We start from the raw sequence: 27,517 nt of genomic DNA, 5'->3' as shown, positions 1-27,517 counted from the left end.
GTCATTTCTCCCTCTCTCCTTCCCAACTGAATCCTGATTCTGGACAGAACTCCTGCCCAGCCAGGTGCTCCAGGGGAAGTGGGCTTTATCACCATTCACCAGCTATGAGTCATCATTGGTCTAACTGACCTTGAGAGTTCCATTGTCCTTGTCAGTGACTGGTTTAGGCATTGGCATGTGAGAAGTAAGATGGGGGAGGGAAGGCATATGGAGAAGATTATCCTTTATCTTAAATGGAGAAATAAAAGCTCTTCCTAATGCCTTTCTTAATATTGTCTGGAAGCTATGATACTGAGAGTTGCTTTAGCTGTCTTAAAGGCAGGAGAGGACAAGCTCCAGGAAAAAGACTTTCTGCTGAGAACAGCATAAAAGAAATATGAAAATGAGTTGAGTCCTTGATGACATCTTAAAGCCGTTGACACTGTCTCACTCTGTACTTCTTGGTTTTTAGATAATAAACCTCCTCCCTTTTAAGCCATTTGTTTTTAGTAATTTGTGTTTTTTTCCAACTTAAAATATCTTTAAAAACGTATAGTTTTTCTGACCGAAAATAATTCCTCCATACATATCATCTCTCCCATGCTTAGTCTACGATACCCAGATCATAACAATAGCTACTAATTTCATACCACTTTTCTTGTGCTAAGCATTGTTTGTTTGTTTTTAATAAAGTAACTCATTAAGCCCCTGTGAAACCTGGTAATTTATGGACCCTAGCTCTTTACTCCACTCAGTGGACCCCATCTACAGGACATGGAGATTTATTGTTAAAAGGTTTTTAATAACCTTCTATTTCTGCCTCCTCTTGTCCCTTCTGAGTTACTCAGAATCCAGTTAGGAAACCACACCAATTTTTTTTTTTAATGGAGATGATTTAATAAATCACTAAGCTTGAATATTGCAAAGGCAAACGGACAACACTAAGTAACACAGAGCAGCTGCATGAAGCAGCTACCATCCTTAGGGCTGTGGAGCAATGGAAGAGTTTGGAATGACTGGAACTTAAAAAGTTAGAGGAGGGGACTTCTAAGGAGAGAGTACTGCTCTGTTGGTGCTAATGGAGCAAGGAAGTGTTGCTAGGGTGCTGCTGACAGGACCAGGAAGCCCAGAGAAACCCAACAAGAAGCCAACAGGAATGAGAAACTCCTTCTGTCTCCCCCAGCATTGCAGTCTTCATCCGATGCTCCCTGTGGTACAGTAACACTGAGCAAGAGGACACAGCAGCATGCAGAACAGGGTGTTTTGACTCAAAAGACAATAGCTCATTCATTCTCTCTGTCTCTGTCTCTCTCCCCCTAAATATGGGACAATTTAAGGGACTGCAAAAAATGACATTTATCAATGGAATTTCAGTACAATAAGAAATCTCTTGTTTCAATTATCCCATTTCCACTGGAGATACAAGATACCAGTGAGAGGGCTGTCACATGACAAAAATAATGCTCCAGAAAAGTCAGTGCAGGAGACTTAAAGGCAGAAGAAGAGTCTGATACCCATTAGTATCATGGTCTGTATACCATCTTTCAAAAGATCTCCTCTCTGACAAACAAAAGTTGTCCTCACCTCTTGAGAAGCTTCCGTCTCTACTTCTGGGCAGAAAGGTAATGTCTTCCTGGGTGAATGAAGATGAATTAAGGACTTCTTATATGTCAGACTCTTTTAAGTACCTTTACCACTTACTATCAGTGTCAAATTACATTACTTCTATATGGCCCCATATCCATATGTATGAAGTGAAGATAATACTATCTTATATAGTTAGGAGGATTGGGGAGATAATGGAGAGCTCACAGCCTAGTGTTTCTTATATATTGTATCTTGTTCTTTGCTTTATTTACTTTGTTCTTCTAAGTTTTGGGTTCCACGTGGCTCAGCTGGTAAAGAATCCACCTGCAATGCAGGATACCTGGGTTCGATCCCTGGGTTGGGAAGATCCCCTAGAGAAGGGAAAGGCTACCCTCTCCAGTATTCTGGCCTAGAGAATTCTATGGATTGTATAGTCCATGGGGTCGCAAAGAGTCGGACATGACTGAACAACTTTCACTTTCACTTTCTAAGTTTTAGAATCAGCTTGTCCATATTTACAAAATATTTTGTTGGTCTAATCTTCAAAAATCAATTACTCTTCCAACATCCTTTCCTAATTAACAAATACTCAACAAAATAGGGAACTTCTTCAACTTGATAAAGGACATCTATGAAAAACCCACAGCCAATATCATAGTTAAAGGTGAAAGACTGAGTGCTTCTCCCTAAAGTCAGGAACAAGACAACCCTCTCTGCTCTTGGTACTTTTATTCATCATTGTACTAGAGGGTCTAGCCGGAGAGATTAGACAAGGAAATAAAATGAAAAGCATTCAGATTGGAAGGAAGAAGTAAAACAACTTTTATTCTCAGATGACATGATCTTGTATATAGGAAATTCCCAGGAATCCATATAGAAATTTTTTTAGAACTAATGAACAACTTCAGTGAGGTTTCAGGATATAAGGTGAATAGCCTATATGAAAATAAAAATTAAAAATAAGGATCAATACCCACTATCAATTGTATTTGTATCCTCTTTTCAATATAATAGCATCAAAAATACTTAGGATTAAATTTAATAATGAAAATGCTAGATTTGTACACTGAAAACCACGAAACGTGTTTGAAAGAAATTAGAGAATATGTAAATAAATGAAGATATATACCATGTTCATGGGTTGGAAGGCTTAATATCGTTAAAATGACAATATTTCCCAAATTTATCTACAAATTTAACGAAACGCCTATCAATTTCTTTTTTTTTTTTCGGATGTTGTGCTTTATTTATGCTGTGCTATAATAAACAGATCATCATATTTAACAACTTGGGTCAAGATAGCTACTACATCAATGCTCCATCATAAAATAAATTTTTATGCTGTGTTTTTTCAATATACTGTCATAAAATTTTACATTGTGATTTTCCTTTTAGACCTTGTATATATCACGTATAAGAAATGTTTTGTCTGCATGAAGTTTTAAACTTTCTAAAATCATGAATATACAATTTCTTTATAAAAATTGACAAACGGATCCTAAAATTCCTACGGAAATGCAAGGAAACCAGAAGAGCCAAAGAAACTTTGAGAAAGAACAAACATGCCGAATTCTCATTAATTGATACCAATATTTGTAAAGCTACAGTTATCAAGACAACACGGTAAAGATAGACATATGTTCCAGTGCAATAAACTACGGAAACAAACTCGAAATAGTGAACCGATTTTTCATAGAAGGGCAAAGGCAATTTAGGAGCAAAAGGAAAGATGTTTCAACATATTATGCTGAGACATTTAGACACTTATAGACAAACAATAATAAAAACCCCAGCTTAGATCTATAAACCACATCTGATGAAAAAATTAACTCAAAATAAGTCATTGTGCCTACATGTAAAATTAAAACTAGGACACTTCTAGAGAAAACATAGAAGAAAACCTTCAGACTTGGGGTTAGGTAAAGACTTCACAGAAATGTATTATTGAATAGGTGGCATGATTCATATTGGTAAATTGAGCTTTGTCAGAATTAAGAACTTCTGTTCTTTGAAATAAGAGGATGAAAAGACAAGCCATGGCCTGAGAGAATATACTTGCAAATCACATATCTGATAATAGTCTTACACCTAGAATATATTTTTAAAAACCCCAAAATCTCAAAATTCAATCATAAGAAAACAACCCAATTAAAAAGTGGGCAAAATCTTCCAATGGACATTTCACCTTCACCAAAGAAAATATTCACCTGCCAAATAAGCACATAGAAAATGCTCTTTATCACTAATTATTACCAAAATGCAAATTAAACCACATGGAGCTAGGCCTGCATATCTATTAGGTTATCTAAAATTTAAAACACTGATCATAAAATTTGGTGAGAATTTAGAGCAGTTGAAACTGCCATACGCTACTGGTGGAAAGGTAAAATGTTACAACAACTTCGGAAAACAAATCTGGAATTTAAAAAGTTAAATATACAGATGCCATATGATTCGGGCTTCCCTGGTGACTCAGCTGGTCAAGAATATACCTGCAATGCAGGAGACCTGGGTTTGATCCGTGGGTTGGGAAAATCTCCTGGAGAAGGGAACAGCAACCCACTCCAGCATTCTTGCCTGGAGATTTGCTTTGGGGTTGCAAAGAGTCAGACACCACTGAGTGACTTTTACTTTTCACCATAAGATTCAGCCATTCCACTCCTAGGTGTATTCTCAATAGAAATAAAAACACATATCTCTACAAAGATTTGTAATGAAAATTAATAGTTTTATTTATAATAACCCCAAGTAGGAAACAACCTTGTGATATAATTTTTTAAAAATATGTATTTTGTCTCTGTCCCTGGTTCTTGGCACAGAGCTCCTAAAATTCTTGGAATTCCCTGAGTGATAGGAGTGTATTTTTAATCTATAACAAATATTTTAGACTATACTTGAATTTTTGCTACTGGGGTATCTCCTGGTGGAGCCCCTAGATGGCTTTAGGATAAGAACTGGTCACTGGAAAGTCCAAGTTCATGATTAGAGGATTAGCCCCACTCCAGCAAAGAATGGGATTAGGGACTGAGTTCAGTTGCCAATGGGGCTTTCCTGGTGGCTCAGATGGTAAAGAATCTGCCTGCAATGTGGGAGACCCAGGTTCAATACTTGGCTTGGAAAAAAAAATAATACTTGGCTTGGGAAGATCCCTGGAGATGGGAATAACAACCCACTTCAGTATTCTTACCTGGAGAATCCCATGGACAGAGGCTGCGGTGAAAGGGATCGCAAGGAGTAGGACACAACTGTGTGACTTACACTTACTTACATAATAGCTTAATCACTCATGCCTACATAATGAAACCTCCATTAAAATAAAAAAAAAATGGAGTTTGGAGAGCTGCCTGGTTGGTGAATACATGGATGTGCTGAGAAGGTGACATGCCTGGGGAGGAGATGGAATATCTACACCCCTCCCCTCCCATTCCATGCCCTGTGCATCTCTACCACTTGACTTTTTGAATTGTATCTTTTATCATAAACTGATGACCACAGGTAAACTGCTTTCCTGTGTTCTGTGAGTCATGCTAGTAAATTATGGAGACCGAGGAAGGGATTGTGGAAAGTTCTGAATTTGTAGTCAGTCAGGCACAAGTGTGGGTTGCCTTGGGTCTTCACTGTGGCTTCTGTCTGAAATGGGGACAGTCTCAAGGGACTGAGTCCTTACCTTATGGGGTCTGTGCAAACTCTGAGTAGTTACTGTCATAACTGAATTGAATTGTCAGGCAATTGGTTGATATCAGAAAGCTGGTAACTGGTTATTGATATTGGAAAAAGAAATCACAGACCCCAGATCTATCAATAGATGAACAGACAAGCAAATTGTTGTATAAGCCTCCAACCAACGACTCAGTTCAGTTCAGTTGCTCAGTCGTGTCCGACTCTTTGCAACCCCATGAATCGCAGCATGCCAGGCCTCCCTGTCCATCACCAACTCCAGGAGTTCTCTCAGACTCACGTCCATCAGGTCAGTGATGCCATCCAGCCGTCTCATCCTCTGTCGTCCCCTTCTCCTCCTGCCCCCAATTCCTCCCAGCATCAGAGTCTTTTCCAATGAGTCAACTCTTTGCATGAGGTGGCCAAAGTACTGGAGTTTCAGCTTTAGCATCATTCCTTCCAAAGAAATCCCAGGGCTGATCTCCTTCAGAATGGACTGGTTGAATCTCCTTGCAGTCCAAGGCACTCTCAAGAGTCTTCTCCAACACCACAGTTCAAAAGCATGAATTCTTCGGTGCTCAGCTTTCTTCACAGTCCAACTGTCACATCCATACATGACCACAGGAAAAACCATAGCCTTGACTAGACAGACCTTAGTCAGCAAAGTAATGTCTCTGCTTTTGAATATGCTACCTAGGTTGGTCATAACTTTTCTTCCAAGGAGTAAGTGTCTTTTAATTTCATGGCTGCAGTCACCATCTGCAGTGATTTTGGAGCCCCCCAAAATAAAGTCTGACACTGTTTCCACTGTTTCCCCATCTGTTTCCCACGAAGTGATGGAACCAGATGCCATGATCTTCGTTTTCTGAATGTTGAGCTTTAAGCCAACTTGGATCATGGAAAAAGCAAGAGAGTTCCAGAAAAACATCTATTTCTGCTTTATTGACTATGCCAAAGCCTTTAACTGTGTGGATCACAATAAACTGTGGAAAATTCTGAAAGAGATGGGAATACCAGACCACCTGACCTGCCTTTTGAGAAATCTGTATGCAGGTCAGGAAGCAACAGTTAGAACTGGACATGGAACAACAGACTGGTTTCAAATAGGAAAAGGAGTACGTCAAGGATGTATAATGTCACCCTGCTTATTTAACTTATATGCAGAGTACATCATGAGAAACCAAAGACTACTCAGCAATAAAAAACAAACTACCAATGCAGACTACTGTTAGTACAAGCTAATGTGTATGAATCTCAAAATAATTATGCTGATTGAGAAAGCCAAACAGAAAGGAATACATACTATATGAACCCATTAACAGGCTTTCCAGGTGGCGCTAGTGGTAAAGAACCTGCGTGCTAATGCAGGAGACAAAAGAGACGTGGATTTGATCCCTGGATCTGGAAGATCCTCTGGAGGAGAGCATGGAAACCCACTGCAGTAATCTTGCCTGGAGAATCCCATGGACAGAGGAGCCTGACGGGCTGCAGTCCATAGGGTCACATGGAGTCGGACAAGACCAAAGCAACTTAGCATGCACATATGAAACCATTTATATAAAATTACAGAAAATAAAATCTAATCTATAGTAGCAAAAAGCAGATTGATGTTTGCCTGGCTGTGGGGGGCAGAGGAGAGGATTATAAAGGGGCATGAGATCTTTTTTGGGGGGTGGGTATGTTCATTATATTGAGTTTGGTGTTGGTTTCACTGCCATATGCATGTTTTAACGGAGAATGCAATGGCACCCCACTCCAGTACTCTTGCCTGGAAAATCCCATGGATGGAGGAGCCTGGTAGGCTGCAGTCCATGGGGTTGCTAAGAGTCGGACACGACTGAGCGACTTCACTTTTACTTTTCACTTTCAGGCATTGGAGAAGGAAATGGCAACCCACTCCAGTATTCTTGCCTGGAGAATCCCAGGGACGGGGGAGCCTGGTAGGCTGCCATCTATGGGGTTGCACAGAGTCGGACACAACTGAAGAGACTTAACAGTAGCAGCAGCAGCATGTTTTAAGTTTACCAAATTATACCTTAAACATTGCTGCTTATTGTATGTCAATTATATCTTAATGAATTTGTTAAAACTTTGTAGATGACTGGAATAAAATGTATTCAGATGGTATCTCTGAGTGGTAGACTTTGTGAGTTTTTATTTTTTCTTTACTTTTTATACTTTTCTCTACTTTTAAAGTTTCCTCTAGTGAGCTTATGTGTTAGAAAATGAAAGCATACTATTAAAAAAATCAAACGATATGAAAATATTACACAAGGCTAAGACAACATGATTAACTTGATAGGAACATTGTGAGCTAAGTAGTCCTTTGTGGGCTCATCTGGGAAGCCAATCACCATTTATAAGGAGGCTGCTGTGAAAAAATGTTCTCTCTGTTCCAGTGTTTTTAAACTGAGCTTTCTGAGCAGTTGTACTTTCTTTTTACCTCTCTCAGCAAAATCCTTTATCTCAGGTTTTGTTCCCAAGAGTTTATTTTATTTTCTTGTGGGCATTTCTTTTCACAGTAGTGTAAAATAGTTCCTTAAAAATTGCAGCAATGTTTGGTGGGGGAAATGCAGGTGAGGGCTGATGCTGTAGATGTGTTCTGCTTGAACCGCCAGGAAAAGCTGTCAATGTGGTCACGGTGAGAAACAAGGCTATAAACAGTGCACCTTGTGACTGCGAATGCCTGCCTCTTACCTCACGTAGGCCTGGCGACAGAACTGCTTGGAACTGATTTCCCTACTCCTCAACCTCTCTCACACCCAGTCTCCTCAGTCCCTAATCCCCCCGAAAACAAGCCTCAAGTCAGGCTCTCGTTACAGGAGACCTTCTGTCTCATCACCTCTGTGGAGACTGTCCTACCACTCTCGTCAGACCTGAAGGAACACCTGTTTCCTATTAAGTTCTCTGGGATCTTTGTGCAGACAATGACGCGCACAGAAAAAAAGCAGGCTGCAGATTTCTAAATTCATGGGACTCATGCTGATTCTTAGGGGAGGGGTATTGTATGTACGTACTTAGTCGCTCAGTCGTGTCCGGCTCTTTGCAATCCTGTGGACTGTAGCCTGCCAGGCTCCTCTGTCTATGGGATCCTCCAGGCAAGAATACTGGAGTGGGTTGCCGTGCCCTCCTCCAGGGGATTTTCCCGACTCAAGGATTGAACCTCCATCTCCTGTGTCTCCAGCATTGCAGGGAGATTCTTTACCACTAGCGCCACCTGGGAAGCCTTTAAGGACTAGAACTCATGCCTTAAAAATTGGTCTGAGAAACATCTTTTAAGCGCAAAGTATAGTAAAGGTCACAGATACATCTGTCTTAAAACAACCATGCCAGTCTGTGCCAAAGGTATTATATGTTTTATGTAAATGTAGAAACCTGTTCCCAGACTTCAATTACAGCTTTGTTTTACATTAGGTTGTCTTGTTGTTGTTGCTAAGTCAAATCCGACCCTTTGTGACCCCATGGACTGTAGCCTGCCAGGCACCTCTGTCCATGGGATTTCCCAGGCAAGAACACTGGAGTGGGTTGCCATTTCCTTCTCCAGGGGAGCTTCCCGATCCAGGGATTGAACCCACGTCTCTTGGGTCTCTTGAATTGGCAAGCAGATTCTTTTACCACTGAGCCACCAGGGGTTGTCTTGCATTGATGTAAATCTTACTTTCTTTCCTTACATCCTCTACCAGTGACCTAAACACATCAACCTGCAAGAAAACGGGAGGCAAATCAAGTAAGGGGTCAGAAGTCCCAGGTCAGACAATCCCAAGCAGCTCTAGCTATGGGGCAGGCTCCTAAGAGGCTCTTCCTAGTTGAACAGCCAAATAGTTCTTTTTTATATATATAAATTTTTTAGTTGTGGCAAGCAGGATCTTCAGTTGCAGCATGCAAACTCTTAGTTGTGGCATATGGGATCTAGTTCGCTAGCCAGGGATAGAACACAGGGTCTCCTACATTGGGAGCGTGGAGTCTTAGCCACTGGACCACCAGGGAAGTCCAAGCTACATTGTTCTTATCCATGGGCTTTGCTGCCTGTGCTGAAGCCACCCCACTCCTGACAGTAAACGGGCTGCCAAAGAGGCTGTTCATTGCACTGTCCAGCCATTTGCTTAATACTCCAGGTTGAGAGTGCCAGTGTTGACAGGGGTCAAACAAGCCACGTGAGTGAAGCTGTCCAAGATCAGGCAATAGGAAATGGTAAGAACTGTAGTAAACTCGTAGCAACTGGAGAAAAATAATGTTAGATTCCTACCTCATTTTTCCCCCAAATAAGTTGGGAGAATAGCCTTTAATTATATATATTGATACATAAATAAAGTTGTGTTACATTATTTTTTACCCAGCTATGCTAAAAGGATTGCCTGCCACACTTCATGTAACAGAGGGGCAGGGGGAAATGGCCAGTCCTTTGGAACAGGTGAAACAAATTGCAGAGCACTAAGGGGCTGACTCGACTGATTTATGGATTGAGTGGGAACATCATTAAGGCATGGTGTCATGATTCTTTTTAGGATTTTTTTTTCTTATTTAGTGAACACAAAATAATGGTGCATCTTGCAGTTGGTGGTGTCTTAAAAGGATGGCATATGTATTTATTTGTGTGTGTGCACCCATTCTCTGGAAGGAGACACAACTGTAGCAGTGGCTGCCTTTTAGGAAGCAGCCCTGGGTGGCTGGGAGATAGTGTGTTCAATCCTTTTATGCCTTTGGGATGTTTGTTTACCTGATACAAGTATTATCTTTTCATACAAATAATAAGTTAACACAAGAAGATAGTAGATCTTTATGTGCTAATGTGGAATAGAACTCAAGATAAGGTGTTAAATAAAAAAGGTAGAAGAAGTAATACCTAAGCAGGCAGCATTTCTTAGCTCATTAATACCTAGAAACCTACCCACAAACCAAGGTTACATCAAATCTCAATTTATTTTGCTGGAATGCAGACCTAGTGTTCCCAGATCTCCTAATTTTTTAAGAGAAGCTTGAAATCTTGATTTTGTGTGAAATTTCCTAATTTTTAAGGTAGACAAGCAATTCAAATTATCTCAGACATGGTTGGGACGATAAAATCCGTCTGTGAGTGGGCTGGGGTCCATGGACTGTCACTTGGGACATCTCTGTTGTTCCTGATGGTGGTCCTGCCACACAGAGCTATGCAGTTATTCTGGGGCACCTGCTGTGGGAATGAATGTCCTTCTCAGGGAGCCCTGGAACCTGGCACAGAGCTGCGAGCTCCTGGAGATAGGGGCACAAAGGTGCTATTGTTTCGCCTAGGACTGTACCAAAGTCACCAGGTTTTCCTATAGGGGGCAGCTTTTTCTAATTCAAGTCGAAGTGGCCTTTAGTTTAGTGATGGCCATGCCTGATGGAGAAGAGATCAGTGGTTTTTTTTTTTAAAGATGTAATTCAAACCCAGACCGGTTTTAGTTTTTGGTTCTGCCATATGACAGATGATGCCTTGCCCTCTTGGATTATGCACTGTGTGAGGTGAAGGATTGGCTAGCTCAGAAAACCAAGACGATTCCATACACATGGCAGCACAGGACTCTGACATCCTGGGACTGTCTTGGTTCTTTTGGAGCTGACCAAGACAGACAAGTTAGGTTGACCAAGACAGACTAGGTTAGGTTGACCAAGACAGACAAGTTAGGTTGACCAAGACAGACAAGTTAGGTTGACCAAGACAGACAAGTTAGGTTGATCAAGACAGACACGGCAGAGTGACCAAGACAGACACGGCACATTGTCACGGAGACAGTTCTTTCTGCCTTGTTCAGTAAAAATCATCTGGCAAAGCTTTTGTAGACATTTCTCCTTCCCTGTAGATGATACACAGCCTTTGGCTGTCATCAATACCTAGTCACCTACCCACAAACCAACACATTACATTGAAGCTAAAAGAAAACAATTTAAAGCAGTAGGAGGGTTTGTTGTCCTAAGAATTAAATGAGATAATGTATTCAAGGGGCTTAGTGCATTCTCTCATGCTGTGAACTCTCAGTAAATGATCATTTAAAAAAAAAATAAACTGAGATGTTGGATGAATATATAAAGTCCTAAAAGCCTTCACACCTTATCAAATTAGAAGGGAAACATCTTTTGCAGTAGGTTATCAAAGCTCTAGGTGGCTAAACTCCCTCGAAACATCGACTGTTGTAAGTTATGAATTCACTTAAATTTGGAGGCTTTTGTCTAAACAGCCCTGTCAGCACTGGAAGGCTGATCAAGGGAAGATCAATAGAGGAGATCAAGGGAAAAGGAGAGACAAAAAGTCATTGCTGCTTGTTGACTTTTTTCCTCTGTATTAAGAAATGTCAACTCTAAGTATTGCCCAGATTGCTAAGAAACTGCTGTTGTGTAAGCTGGGACATTGACTCTGATTTGTAATGAACAATCCACACTACCTGCCCTTGGACCCACAGACAGACCTGAAACCAATCTGCAACATCGCTGATGGTTTCAAGTTGAGGTCTGTTTCTTCTTATGCAAATGCATGCATGCTAAGTCACTTCAGTCCTGTCTGACTCTGCGACCCTATGGACTGTAGCCCCCAGGCTCCCCTGTCCATGGGATCCTCCAGGCAAGAATACTGGAGTGGGTTTCCATGCCCTCCTCCAGAGGATCTTCCCAACTCAAGGACTGAACCCGTGTCTCTTAGGTCCCCTGCCCTGGCAGGCAGGTTCTTTATCACTAGAACCACCTGGAAAGCCCTCTAATGAAAATAGTGATGTGTAAAACAACGATGACAATGATAGTACCTCCTTCATGAGATTTTTCAAGGATTAAATGAGGCAACATCTGTGAAGTATTCAACACGGAGCCTGGCACACAGAAGTGTTTTTGAGTAGCATTAGCTGTTTTGAGGTCCAGGAGAAGGATTATGAAAACTTGAGTCATTCATCACAGCTTATTCAGTGCCTTCTGCCTCTCTCTGCTAGGCTCTGTGCTAGAAGCACACTTACAGACAGGGAGGCTGGATATGGTCTCAGAGAACAAGAATTCAGGACAAGATGAGAGACAGAGGGCAGAGTTGCAGTGTGAGGAGCAGGCATCCAGAAGCCAAGGGGGTGTGTCTGGCCTGCAGGGACTCTGTGTTTGGCAAAGCCTACAGTCCCATCTTGTTGTTCCCTGTACTCTAGCTGGAACTTTGTCTTCCATGTGGAAGTGGGTAATTTTGACAAAGCTGTGACTCACAGAATAAAAGGAATCCTGAGTTCACATCATTTATTCCTTGTACCAGTCTTCAAGGTCATGCTCAAATAATCCAAGATCTCCATGTCTTCCCTTTTCATGGCAGGGCTTTTAGTGGGAGAAATTTACCAGTATCTATGGAGAGGCCCCTATTTAAGAGTCTTCCAATCAAGGCTGTTTTCTCAGATATGCAGTTACTGCCGTGCAGCAAATCAAGCAAATTTTTTCTTAATGAAGGGAAGTGAACCAGGCACAATTTCTAAACCACAAGTAGCTTGCTGCCCTTTCTGCTCCTGTTTATCAATCCTCGAGAGTGGCTCTTGGCCATATGCTGGTTTCTCATTGAAAGAAGGGTTGTAGCCTCATTCTGCTGCATTCTTCCAGGAGGATATTCAGCAAAAGGCCTTCCTGAGAACTTATGGTTAAAGCTTAGTTGGAAACTGTCTGTGATGGTTTAAGAAGTTTCAGCAACTTTTCATGATCTGGACTGGAATCTGGATTTTGTCTTTCTTGCTTTTTACACTGGTTTCTGGGGCATAATTAGGGCTTCCCAGGTAACACTAGTGATAAGGAATTCACCTGCCAATGCAGGAGATGCAAGAGATGCCAATATGATCCCTGGCTTGGGAAGATCCTTGGAGAAGGGCATGGCAACCTACTCCTGTGTTCTTGCCTGGAGAGTCCCAGGGACAGAGGAGCCTGGCGGGCTACAGTCCATGGGATTGCAAAGAGTTGGACACGACTAAAGAGACTTAGCACACGTGCTCTAATTAGAACAACACCTGCAGGGGTTGGGGGCCACAAGGTTAAGGGAGCCCCCAACTCACCTGTCTTTACCTCAGTCAGGGAGCTCATTTCATTTCAGTCAGCATAATTGGGTACCTCCTGTGTGCCCAGTGCTGGTGACTAATTGAAAGATCACAGAGTTCTGTAGGTTGGCCGATATCCCTTATCACACCTAAGCCTTTAAAACCCATGGGTATAATCATTTGATAAACATAGATTATTCAGTTCAGACTTAAATTAGCTTAGAACTAGAAGAGAGCTTGGGAATTTGGCAGTTCTCAGTGAAGGATCACTTCTCCAGAATTCCACGACTATTCCACTTGAGTGCTGTGCCTCTCAGGAAGGGGATATCTTTCCTTCCAGTGGACATTGTTCCACCTGCCACCCAGAGGTTTTTGTAAGAATTAAATAAAATGTTACAAATAAGGTAGCCAGGAAATGGAATGTCCTCAACTAAATGTTAATTCTTTTTCCACTTGATTGGAAAGTTCTTCCCTGAACTGATCTTAATACAACATCCACGTCTTCTCATATTGGTTTCCATCTTACCTTCTGGGTCAACGTGAGGCAAATTTCCTTCTCCATGTGACATTATTAGTTAAATAAGTCAGTGAACAAACCTGAAACCAATCTTTTTTTTAAATATTTATTTATTTGATTGAGTCAGGTCTTAGTTGTGGAATGTGGGATCTTTGTTCTGGTGCTCAGGCTTAGTTGCTCCAAGGTATGTGAGAACTTAGTTCCCCCACTGCAGATCAAACCTGAGTCCCCTGCATTGGAAGGCAGATCGTTAACCGCTGGACCACCAGGGAAATTCCAAAACGGTCTTTCAACAACTCAATTTCTTTGGCTTAGGCAACCAAGTAGCTCTATCCTATAGACAGTAGTGAAGCTAAATTAAAGTGAGGAACATCTACTCACTGCTTCCTTTTCTTACTCCTTTGGATACAGTGTGCTACTGAGAGAAAAGAAAAAATGCTCCCAGGAACTCTTATGTGATACCTGCTTACGTCTTACTGTGTGGCATTGAAAAAGTCTCTCAACTTTTTGGAACTTCTGTTTCTCATATAGAATACCCAGAAGGCAGACAAGTTGATCTTGAGAGTGTCCTAGGGCTCAGAAATTCTCTTGGTGGAAATATAAATGCCAAAAAAGAAGCCCCATGTGGCTCAAATTCACTTAAGAGCTGATCATTCCCCATTAGTGAAGAGTCATTGGTACCCAAACCTGGACATACATTTCAATCACCAAAAAGGAGGTATTTGATTAAATCAGCTTTATCAAGGTGTAATTTATATGCAGCTAAATGGGAATGGCTACCCACTCTAGTATTCTGCAGTCTCAAAAATGACAGAATAATCTCTGTTCATTTCCAAGGCAAACCATTCAATACCACAGTAATACAAGTCTATGCCCCAACACTAATGCTGAAGAAGCCAAAGCTGAGTGGTTCTATGAGACCTACAAGACCTTCTAGAACTAACACCAAAAAAAGATGTCCTTTTCATCTTAGGAGACTGTGCAAAAGTAGGAAGTCAAGAGATACCTGGAGTAACAGGCAACTTTGGCCTTGGAGTACAAAATGAAGCAGGGCAAAGGCTAACAGAGTTTTGCCAAGAGAATGCACTGGTCATAGCAAACACCCTCTTTGAACAACACAAGAGACAGCTTGAACATGGACATCGTCAGATGGTCAATACTGAAATAGACTGATTATATTCTTTGCAGCCAAAGTTGGAGAAGCTCTATACAGACAGCAAAAACAAGACTGGGACCCAACTGTGGCTCAGATCATGAACTCCTTATTACAAAATTCAGACTTAAATTGAAGAAAGTAGGGAAAACCACTAGACCATTCAGGTATGACCTAAATCAAATCCCTTACGATTATACAGTGGAAGTGACAAATAAATTCAAGAGATTAGATTTGATAGAGCACCTGAAGAACTACGGACAGAGCTTCGTGATATTTTACAGGAGGCAGTGATCAAGACCATCCCCAAGAAAAAGAAATGCAAAAAGGAAAAATGGTTGTCTGAGGAGGCCTTACAAATAGCTGAGAAAAGAAGAGAAGTGAAAGGCAAAGGAGAAAAGAAAAGATGTGCCCATCCTTTCCTCAGGAACTCTGAATGCAGAGTTCCAAAGAACAGCAAGAAGAGATAAGAAAGCCTTCCTCAGTGATCAATGCAAAGAAATAGAGAAAAACAATAGAATGGGAAAGACTAGAGTTCTCTTCAAGAAAATTAGAGATACCAAAAATATTTCATGCAAAGATGGGCACAATAAAGGACAGAAACGGTATGGACCTAACAGAAGCAGAAGGTATTAAGAAGAGGTGGCAAGAATACACAGAAGAACTCTACAAACAAGATCTTCATGACTCAAATAACCACGATGGTGTGATCACTCACCTAGAGCCAGACATCCTGGAGTCTGAAGTCAAGTGGGCCTTAGGAACATCACTACAAACAAAGCTAGTGGAGGTGATGGAATTCCAGCTGAGCTATTTTAAATCCTAAAATGTGATGCTGTGAAAGTGCTGCATTCAATATGCCAGCAAATTTGGAAAACTCAGCAGTGGCCACAGGACTGGAAAAGGTCAGTTTTCATTCTAATCCCAAAGAAAGGCAATGCCAAAGAATGTTCAAACTACCACACAGTTGGACTCATCTCCACACTAATAAAATAATGCTCAAAATCCTCCAAGCAAGGCTTCAACAGTATATGAACCATGAACTTCCAGATGTTCAAGCTGCATTTAGAAAAGGCAGAAGAAGCAGAGATCAAATTGCCAATATCTGCTGCATCAAGAAAAAGCAAGAGAGTTCCAGAAAAACATTTACTTCTGCTTTACTGACTATGCCAAAGCCTTTGATTGTGTGGATCACAACAAACTGTGGAAAATTCTTCAAGAGATGGGAATACCAGACCACCTTACCTGCCTCTTGAGAAATCTGTATGCAGGTCAGGAAGCAACAGTTAGAACTGGACATGGAACAACAAAGTTATTCCAAATTGGGAGAGGATGTACATCAAGGCTGTATATTTTCACCCTGCTATGTAACTTATATGCAGGGTACATCATGCGAAATGATGGACTGGATGAAGAACAAGCTGGAATCAAGACTGCAGGGAGAAATATCAATAACCTCAGATATGCAGATGACACCATCCTTATGGCAGAAAGTGAAGAGGATGAAAGTGAAAGAGGAGAGTGAAAAAACTGGCTTAAAACTCAACATTCAGAAAACTAAGATCATGGTATCCAGGCCCATCATTTCATTGCAAATAAATGGGGAAACAATGGAAACAGTGACAGACTTTATTTTCTTGGCCTCCAAAATCACTGCAGGTAGTGTCTGCAGCCATGAAATTTAAAATGCTTGCTCCTTGGAAGAAAAGCTATGACTAACCTAGATAGCATATTAAAAAGCAGAGACATTACCTTGCCGACAAAATTTTGTCTAGTCAAAGATATGGTTTTTCCAGTAGTCATGTATAGTTGTGAGAGTTGAACCATAAAGAAAGCTGAGTGCCAAATAACTGATGCTTTTGAACTGTGGTGTTGGAAAAGACTCTTGAGAGTCCGTTGGACAGCAAGGAGATCCAACCAGTCCATCCTAAAGGAAATCAGTCCTGAATCTTCATTGCAAGAACTGATGCTGAAGCTGAAACTCCAATACTTTGGCCACCTGATGCAAAGAACTGACTCATTGGAAAAGACCCTGATGCTGGGAAAGATTGAAGGCAGGAGGAGAAGGGGAAGACAGAGGATGAGATGGTTGCATGGCATCACCAACTTGATTGACATGGGTTTGAGCAAGCTAAGGGAGTTGGTGCAAGACAGGGAAGTCTGACGTGCTGCAATCAATGGGGTCACAAAGAGTCAGACATGACTGAGTGACCGAACTGAACTGAAATGGGAATAGCTACCCACTCCAGTATTCTTGCCTGGAAAATTCCATGGACAGAGGAGCCTGGCTGGCTACTGTCAATGGGTTTGCCAAGATTCTGACATGACGGAGCCACTATCACACAACATTACAACACTAAAGTGCACACAACTTTATGTGTACAGTTAGACGAGTTTGACAAATGTATACCCTCATGTAGCTACCACTCTGATAAAAGCGTAGACCATTAGTATCACGCTGTAAAGTTTCCTCATGTGCCATTGCAGTCAAATCCATCATTTAATCCTCTGTCCTATACAACAATCAATCTCATTTTTATCACCACAGATAAGTTGCATTTATTCTAGAACTTCATACATGTGTATATAATGTATAATCATATATAATACGCATTGTCACAATCATACAGTGCTTACTCTTTGTGTTTGGCTTCTTTTGCTTAGACTATTAGAATATTGTTGTTGAGATTTCATCCATGTTGTTTCTTATGTCAGTAGTTTGTTTTCTTTATAGAGCTGAGTAATTTTCCACTCTAGAAAACTTCTCAGATAAAAACTTCCAGATGCCAGTGATGCTCTTGACATTAGTATTTCTGAAGTTGAAGTCCAAAAATTTCTGTGTTTAACATGCTCAAGAAGGACTCCTTGTGCAGAAACTGAGTTTTAGAACCTTTTAATTGGGGCATTTCCCCCTCAAGTTCAAATAGTTCCCACAGTGTAACTGTTCATTGGCTCAGAGTACATTGGTCACAGTTAATTGTGCAGGTTGGAGAACTCCCCTTCCCATTGGACTGTATCAGCCAGATTTGTGGCCTTCCACAGCTCAAGTTCTTGGTGCTGCAACAAATCCCAGTGCATAGCTCAGCAAGTATTGTTTCAGCTCTGAGGCCCCTGTAAATTGAGTTATGAGTCTCAGTGTCCACAGGTAAGTCTATAATCTTAATCTACAAACGCTCACCCCTGTCACAGAGAAGCAGAGGTGCAGTGAGCAGCCTTGCATTTCAGCTCTGCTGCTGGAATTACTCATGACAGTTTTATGAGTTGTTTTACTGTCTGGTAAAGCTTTTTTTTTTCCTTTTTTCTTAACAATGAGGGAAGCATTCTTTGGCCATAGCACACAAACGCCACCTTCAGGAAGGAAATCTAACATCTCCTTAGGCCACAGAGACCCAGCTTCTCTTCCTGTATGAAAGCCTGCACAAATAATCTTAAAATCAATAAACAATTTATGTTTTTATAAAATTTTACTCCAGATCTAAAAATAGATAGACTTTAGTTTTCAGAGTGGCTTTAGGTTCCTAGAAAAATGAAGCAGAACGTACAGAGATTTCGCGTCTATTCCCTCCTATATGTGTACAACATCCCACACCAGACAGAGCGGCACATTTATTGCAGTAGATGAGCCTATGTCATTACCTCCCACACTCCAAAGTTTAGATGAGGTTTCACTCTTGATGTTGTATAATCTATGGGTCTGGTCAAATGAATAGTGGCATGTATTCACCATTATAGCATCATATATCATACAGAGCAGTTTCATTGCCTTACAAATCCTCTGTGCTCTGCCTATTTATCCTTTCCTCCCCTTGAACCCTTGCCAAACACTGATTCTTTTACAATTTTATAGTTTTACAAAATGTCATGTATTTGAATTATATAGTAAGTAGCATTTTACATTGTCTTATTTCACTTAGTAATATGAATTTAAGGTTCCTTCAGGTCTTTTCATGGTTTGATAGCTCATTTCTTTTTAGCACTGAATATTCCATTGTTTGGATGTACCAGTTTATTTGCCTATTTACCTACTGAGGGGCATCTTTGCTGCTTCCAGGCTTTGGCGATTATGGATAAAGATGCTATAAACATCAGTGTGTAGGTTTTCTGTGTGAAAATAAATTTTCAACTCCTTTGGCTAATACCAAGGAGCATGAGGGGCTTCCGTGGCAGCTCAGATGGTAAAGAATCTGACTGCAGTATGGGAGACCTGGGTTTGATCCCTGGGTTGGGAAGAAGCCCTGGAGGAGGGCATGGCAATCCACTCCACTATTCTCAGACTTTCCTGGTGGCTCAGATAGTAAATAATCTGCCTGCAATGCAGGAGGCCTGAATTTGATCCCTGGGTTGGGAAGACCCTCTCAAGGAGGGCATGGTAACGCACTCCAGTATTCTTGCCTGGAGAATCCCCATGGACAGAGGAACCTGGCAGGCTACAATCCATGGGGTCACAAAGAGTCAGTCATGAGTGAGCGACTAAGCATAGCACAGCATAAGGAGCATGACTGCTGAATCATATATTAAGAGTATGTTTAGTTTTGTAAGAAACTATCAAACTGTTTTTTACAGTAGCTGTATCATTTTGCTTCCCTTGAGCAAATTAGAGTTCTTGTTGCTCCGTGTTTTCACCGGCATTTAGTGTTGCCATCATTCTGTTTTTGGCAATTCTAATGGGATTGCAGCCATGAAATTAAAAGACGCTTACTCCTTGGAAGAAAAGTCATGACCAACCTAGATAGCATATTCAAAAGCAGAGACATTACTTTGCCGACTAAGGTCCGTCTAGTTAAGGCTATGGTTTTTCCTGTGGTCATGTATGGATGTGAGAATTGGACTGTGAAGAAAGCTGAGCACCGAAGAATTCATGCTTTTGAACTGTGGTGTTGGAGAAGACTCTTGAAAGTCCCTTGGACTGCAAGGAGATCCAACCAGTCCATTCTGAAGGAGATCAGCCCTGGGATTTCTTTGGAAGGAATGATGCTAAAGCTGAAGCTCCAGTACTTTGGCCACCTCATACGAAGGGTTGACTCATTGGAAAAGACTCTGATGCTGGGAGGGATTGGGGGCAGGAGGAGAAGGGGACGACAGAGGATGAGATGGCTGGATGGCATCATGGACTCGATGGACGTGAGTCTGAGTGAACTCCTGGAGTTGGTGATGGACAGGGAGGCCTGGTGTGCTGTGATTCATGGGGTCGCAAAGAGTCGGACACAACTGAGCGACTGAACTGAAATGAAGTGAACTGAATGGGTATGTAGTGGTATCGAATTGTTATTTTAATTTGCAATTCCTCAATGACATTATGTACAGTGTCTTTTCATGTGCTATTTGCTGTCTGTATATCTTCTTTGGTGAGGTGTCTATTGAGATCTTTTGTCCATTTTAAATACTGGATTATTTCTTATTATTGAGGTTTTAGACTTCATTGTAAATTTTGAACAGGTCTTTTATCAGATAAACCTTTTGCAAATATTTTCTTGCAGTCTGTGGCTTGTCTTTTCTTTGTCTTCTGCCGGGGTCCAGCCCCGGTGGATCCAGGGGAATTCGAAGGGTGAACGGCATAGGCGAGGAAAGCTTATTTATTTAATTAGAAATATAAAAGAAATTAAGAAGAAATAATATAGTAGGAAAATTTAGTGGAGGAAAGATGCTGAATAACTTGGTTTATGTGGAAAACCAATAAAACTTCAGGACAAAAGTTTGCACCATCTACGTTAGGCCACCGGTGTCTGTTTGAACAGTGGAGAGTGCCCCGCCTTGGGCTTCCTCTCTCACAGATCTTAGAAGCCAGGGCAAATAAGTAGACGTGGCAAGCCTCCACGCCCCAGATGGGAATTCAGCCAGAAAACAGAGTAAAGAGAAGATACGGGGGAAACCAGTCCAGCGACTGGCCCGGCCCCTATTGTCCAGAAAGGCCTTTTATACCTTTTTTTGTACATAGAGATCAATGGATAATATAAAATTATGCAGCATTAGCAGCCCTGACTTTTATCAAAACCAGGCTTTCTCTCTGCATGCCTAGTTGTATACACAAGTCTTAGGTGATTTACATCATCTTCTGGCCAGAGGGCCAATTAACATTTTACAGCCCTTTTCTGATAAGGATTTGTCAACCAGAAGACTTATTTGTGTTGTTCTTCCCAAAGTCTGGTGCCACTCTCAGAAAGCACTAAATAAAGTTACATTCTTACATAGCAAGGACACAAGAGGAGTGCAGTGATATATAACAAAGAAAAGTAATTAACTCAAAAGTCTAGTGTTGCTAACATCAAAACTACTATATTCCTATTCCTATATCCCAATTACATTGATTAATATCCTTCAGGTGCCTAAAAGATAAAGAATATGGAGGCCTGGGAACAGTCATTGACTCAACACGGAAAACCCATCACCAATATGATTTTTAGCTCTTTAGAAAAGGCTCTGTATCTTTAAGATGCTTTAAGCTTTGTGCCTCTCATGGTTGGGGGGCTATAAACAATTCACAAGCTGCAAAAAGTCCAGGGGAACCTGTCAGGCAAGTTAGAGAGCCATCAAAGGGGGTTCAGACCGAGACATTCTTTTTATATGCAATAAGGCAGGGAGACTCTGGTTTTGGGGGGTAGATGTTCAGGAAAATTCAGGGGGGACCCCTGAAGCTAGATCACACCTTTGTGTTTTGTCTGGCTTCCTTCCTCATGACCATTGCCATGGGCGGGATTCCTCACGTTGGCTCCCGGCAGTCTTCATGATGTCTTTTGCAGATTGGGAGTTTTTAATTTTAATGAATCCCAGCTTATCAATTATTGTTTCATGGATCATAACTTTTGTCATTGTATCTAACATAGAGAAAACCTAGATGAGTTGTGGTTGTCTTCTGAGAGTCTTATACTTTTGCATTTTACATTTAGATCTATGATTTAGAGTTAATTTTTGTGAAGAGTGTAAGGCCTTTGTGCAGATCCATTATTTTCCATATGCATGTACACTTTATTCCAGCACTATTTGTTGCAAAGAGTAGTTTTTTCCATTGTACTGTTTGTTCCTTTGTCAAAGATGAGTTGACTATACTTAAATGGATCTATTTCTGGACTCTCTACTCTGTTCCATTGATCTATTTGTCTGTTCTCTTGTCAATACCACATTGTCTTGATTACTGTAGTTTTATAGTAAATGTTGAGATTGGGTAGTAGCAATCCTCTGACTTCATTCTTCAACAATATTCTGGGTCTTCTGTCTCTCCATATAAACTTTAGAAACAGTTTGCCAATATCCACAGTTAACTCACTGGGATTTTGATCAGAATTGCATAGAATCTATAGTTCAAATTGGGAGGGGCTTCCCAGATAGCTCAGCTAGTAAAGAACACCCCTGCAATGCAGGAGATCCCAGTTTGATTCCTGGGTTGGGAAGATCCACTGGAGGGGGCATGGAAACCCACTCCAGTATTCATCCTCACAATATTAAGGCTTCCTATCTATGAACATCTTTTATTTCTTTCATCGAGTTTTGTGGTTTTCTTCATATATATCTTGTACAAATTTTGTTAATTTTATACCTAATTATTTATTTTTTGGAGTACTAATGTAAATGGTATTGTGTTTTAAAATTCAAATTCCACTTATTTATTGCTGGTATATAGTAAAGAGATTAGTTTTTGTGTATTAACCTTGTATTTTGCAACCTTGCTATCTTTGCTTATTAGTTCCAGAATATCTTTGTCACAATTTCAGATTTTCTGCATAGATGATCATGTCATCTGTGAACAAAGACAATTTTGTTTCTTATTTTCCTATTCATATCCCTTTTATTACCTATTTTTGTCTCATTGTATTAGCTGTGACGGACAGGACAATATTGACAAGGAGTTGTGAGATGGGACAATCTTGCCTGGTATTAACCGTGAACAAAATGTAGATCATTCTACTACTCCTATGATCTACATTTTGTTCATGGTTAGTTTAATGATTGCTTCAATAATTATCACATGTTTCAACATCTTTTGTGTGCTTAGTAGTGTAATAAAAACATCACAGCTTCCTCCTTTGAGGGACTTAGGGATCCATTACAGAGTCAAGAGAGACAGTAGGAACAGTCAAAAGGCAAGGAAAAAGTTTGTAATGAATCATCAAAATGAGTGATGTTGGTTATAAGTGCAAAAGGAGGGTAGGATATGGCAGATAATGTGGACTAGAGGTCTTTCGGAAGGTGTTAGAGAGAAATTGGTCCTCATGGAGTAGGCAAGATTTGCCAATCTGAAAGGGAGAGGGAAAGGCATTTCTTCTAGGTATCTGGTCAACATGAGCAATAGCTTGGAGTTGGGAATGCCAATGACATGACTAAGAATAGCAGAAACAAGATAGAAAAAGAGGGGTGGTGGACGTATACAGACCCGTGTGGAGAGGTAAATATCTCAAGATGTGTTTGTTCTTAATTTCATTTTCTATAATGGTAAAGAAGGAGGATTTTTACACTTTCATGGCACAAACAAAACCACGGTTTAATTTCACAGTTTATGTTGCTCATTATAAGTGTAACAGCAACTACCAGAAAAATGATAGAATGATTAAGATACCTACCGCTCCCCACCAGGGATGTTGGGATACAGCATGTCCTTTCCCATTTCTCCCCTACATTTTGGAAAGGCAATGAGAGACCCAAGCTGGCTGGAGCAGAGGGCTGCTGCATTTGTAGGTTGGATGAAAGCAGATGCTAGAGCCCATTGATAATGTCTGTGTTAAGTCACTTCAGTCGTGTCCAACTCTTTGTGACCCCATGGACTGTAGCCCTCCAGGATCCTCTGTTCATGGGATTCTCCAGGCAAGAATACTGGAGTGGGTTTCCATTTCCTCCTCTAGGAGATCTTCCCAACCCAAGGATCAAACCTGTGTCTCCTAGGGCTCCTGCGTTGCAGGCGGATTCTTTACCACTGAGCCACCAGGGAAGCCATGATAATGATAATGTCTTGCTTCCGTTATTTGAGTCTTTCTCTGACCCCCTCACAGAAGGTAATGGGCTATTCACCAAAAGAATGAAAGCCCATTTACAATCATTGTAAAGACAAAATACATCAAATCTGTGTAACTTTGGATTTCCTGCAACTTTTAATTGAGCCTCAATTCTTTACTTTCTGATAACTGGAAATTTCTTGCCTGTTTGTCTTATCATTGGGCTTCCCATGTGGCTCAGAGAATCCGTTTGCCAATGCAGGGGATGCAGGTTCGATCCCTGGGTTGGGAAGATCCCCTGGAGAAGGAAATAGCAACCCACTTTAGTATTCTTGCCTGGGAAACCCCATGGACAGAAGAGCCTGGCGGGTTACAGTCTATGTGGTCACAGATTCAGAAACGACAGAGTAATTAAAACAACAACAAAATGGCTTATCATTAGCAGGTTTTAGCGCTAGTGATGAGCCTGTATCAAAGAGCCCTGTGGTATTAATGCTGAAGATTGCCTCTGCTAACCCTCTGAGGAGCAAGATGGTAGAATGCAAATGTTACTGGTGTTCTCTCAGATCACAGAATGCAGGGCTAGTATTGGTCATCTCCCTAGTTCTTATTCTACTCTGGGGAGGTTTAAAAAGTCACCATAGCCTTTACAAAAACTATATAAAGGTCTCAATGACAATTTTCCAAAACTTCAAAGAAGGGCACACTGTATTTCTCTCTTCATAGTGCTGACCACGTATAAAATCTCCCACTCTAAAAGATGGTAGTATATGTTCCCTTGAAGAGCTTTCTTGATTAATGTGGATGAAGGCTGCCATTCACTAACATATTCAAGTGTTATGGAATATTCACTTTGCAAAAAGTCCATGCTTGGGGATGGGAATACAGTGGTGAGCAAAACAGCAAGTCACTGCTCTCAAGGTATTTAGTCTCACAGTCAAGGCAGAAAAATAAGTGATAGCTGAAATATAGTAGGTGCTCATATGGGAAGATTATGGGGTGGGAGGGTATAGCAAAATGATCTAATCTGTTCAGATAGATAAATTAGAAATTAGCCAGACAACTGCAGAGGAAGAGTGCTCCAGGACCCAGGACAGCCTGGACAAAGCACAGATATTGTTGGGGTAGACAGTGTTGGGGGGAGTAGGAGGGGTATAAACAAAGGCAGAGGCAGGGCTCTGACCGTGAGGGTCCCAGGAAGTCCTCTTAAGGAGTGTGAATTTTATCAAAAGTGCAATGGGAAACCACAGAAGAAACCACTTAAAGTGAAGGATCAAACAATGCATATTGGAAAGTAATCCCTGATACTCCATACTGAAACATAGATACAGACAAAGGCTTGTTTGCAAATGCTAAGCAATAGAAGCCCTCTAACTTTACCCCAGTTCTGCCACATCTTCACATAATCACTTGCTGGCATTATTTTTTCACTTTGGGTTCTCTAGGATTCAGAGATTTCTATGAGCCAGAATGATTAAGGGGAAGCCTGACACTTCAAAACAATGAAGGAAATTGTTTTCATAGTGGTCAGATAAGAAAAGTTGAAAGGAGATAGTCAAGATGGTGACAGCAGTTATCTCTATTACAAGTGAGTTTATTTTATGATTTGTATTTTTCAGTAGTCTAGTGTATAATAATCAAGTTAAACTTTCCAGAATTTTTCTCCTTTCTTTTATTCTTTTCTCATCCTTCTGTCTTTGCATATCCTGAAGGTCACAGAAAGCATGTTGTGATTCACTATTCATTATTGAGGACCCTGGGACCCTGGAGGAAAAGTCCTGGGGCATCAGACTGACACAGAGGGGATAAATTCCATTTCACTATCGATTTTTATAGCTGCTGCATTTCTTTCAGCCTCTCCTTGCCCTAAGCAGCATTAATAATAGATTTCATGTCTTCTTCCAAATTTAATGTTCAGCCCGGGTCTGTCGTTGAAACAGGCTCAACAGCTATCATTGGATTTTTTCTTCTGAAACCCTAGTCCTGAAATATCTCCGAAAACATACTTAGTGGTGAGGTGTACGTGGGCTGTTGGTCAGGTGTGCAGCTTAACAGAATAGCTCTGGTGACTTGGTCAAGTCCTTATGTGAGCCTGGTAATGGACTCTCATTTTAACCTAGAGGAAACTAAAACCCTGAATGGTTAAGCAACTTGACTGAGGCCATGCAGCTAGTTAGTGGCAGAACTGGGGCTAGATTTAAATTTAAGCTTTTTTAGTCCCAGAATATTGTTCTTACTCGTCCATCCCATTGCCTGCCCACTCATGGTGTTGGCCTGGGGAGAAGGTGCTAGAAGGCGAGGAGATGGTTGCCTGGTGAGCTCATAGCAGGCGCTATGGGGATTAGGGAGGTGGAAGGGTGGAGGATGGAAACCGACAGGGGAGGAAAGCAGGGCGTGTGCCAACCTTAGAGCAAGGCACACACAGTCCAGTCTAATCCAGATCAGGCTGGCCAGTGTCTTTGATTGGTCCATCCGGCTGAGTGCTCCAAGCTGCACACCCTGAACTGTGCCCAGCTGGCAGAATGAAAATTATTTGAAAAATATCCGGAAATTGCTACTCACCAGGGAGCATCTGTGAAAAATCCTGGCTGCAAACGAGCTGGCAGGGAATCAGTGACGGCCAGGTCACCCCAACACGGCAAGTTTGTCTGAAGGGGTTCCGGAGTTATTTCCCAGATGGGCCTCTCAGCTGCTGTCAGTGATTGGGCCTTGTGGGCTTTTTTGCAGTGTTTCTTGTGCTGTAGGAGGTGTGCTCTAGAAAGGTGAGGGTAAATCAGAGTTTTGTGCACAGAACCATATTTTTCAAGTGCACTCGTGAATATTCTTGTGGCAGCTCTCTAAATTGAAAGATTTTTCAGAAATAATTTGCTGTTTCATAAATTTGGATTTCTTAATGCAGGACTCATCCAGGGTCATTATGGTGAAGAAATTCTAGGGCACTGAGACATAATGTGTATTTTTGCACAATTGTTGCTGGGAATGGCAATTAAGAGACAGAGAAGGATCGTCTTCTCCTAGATTGGAATTCTGGGATTTGGCCTACCCCATTGGCAGTTTGTCTGGCCTCTGATCCCACTGGCTTCTTAAGAAATCACAGCTGGAAGAACCTAACCCAGCTTTTGAGCTGTGGTGTTGGAGAAGACTCTTGAGCATCCCTTGGACTGCAAGGAGATCCAACCAGTCCATCCTAAAGGAGATCAGTCCTGGGTGTTCATTGAAAGAACTGATGCTAAAGCTGAAACTCAAATACTTTGGCCATCTAATGTGAAGAGTTGACTCATTGGAAAAGACCCTGATGTTGGGAGGGATTGGGGCCAGGAGGAGAAGGGGACGACAGAGGAAGAGATGGCTGGATGGCATCACCGACTCGATGGACATGAGTTTGAGTGAACTCAGGAAGTTGGTGATGGACAGGGAGGCTTGGTATGCTGTGATTCCTGGGTCACAAAGAGTCGGACACGACTGAGCGACTGAACTGAACTGAACTGAAGTATCATATAAGCTTTAAATAACTTTAGGATTTATTCACTTTAGATTAAAAAAATATCTGTTTCTTTTAGTAAAAGAGGTTGGGATTGGGTTTGGGAAGTTGTTTTATATTTCAGAAATTCTTAAGCAGTGCAATCAACTCACAAAGCCTCAGTGAAAGCTCCACAGGAGACACTGAGTTCAGTTACTTTGTCAACCCAGTACTCAGTTGGGTCTGAAC

At 41.2% G+C, this 27,517-nt stretch overlaps 1 long non-coding RNA gene across 1 annotated transcript; it reads right to left on the bottom strand.

Moving 5' to 3' along the window:
- Nucleotides 1-2,371: 2,371 nt before the first annotated feature.
- On the bottom strand, nt 2,372-26,558 carry LOC120879346. Its single transcript, XR_005724766.1, has 2 exons — nt 26,371-26,558; nt 2,372-2,502 (listed from the first exon to the last, which is right to left on the bottom strand). It is a non-coding gene; the product is annotated as an uncharacterized LOC120879346 (long non-coding RNA).
- Between the last annotated feature and the right edge of the window lie 959 nt (nt 26,559-27,517).

Source organism: Oryx dammah, unplaced genomic scaffold, assembly GCF_014754425.2.
Source record: "Oryx dammah isolate SB20612 unplaced genomic scaffold, SCBI_Odam_1.1 HiC_scaffold_20, whole genome shotgun sequence".
In the NCBI taxonomy this organism is placed as follows: domain Eukaryota; kingdom Metazoa; phylum Chordata; class Mammalia; order Artiodactyla; family Bovidae; genus Oryx; species Oryx dammah.
The sequence above is the reverse complement of the archived record's forward strand: the minus strand, read 5'-3'. Positions and strand labels throughout refer to the sequence as shown.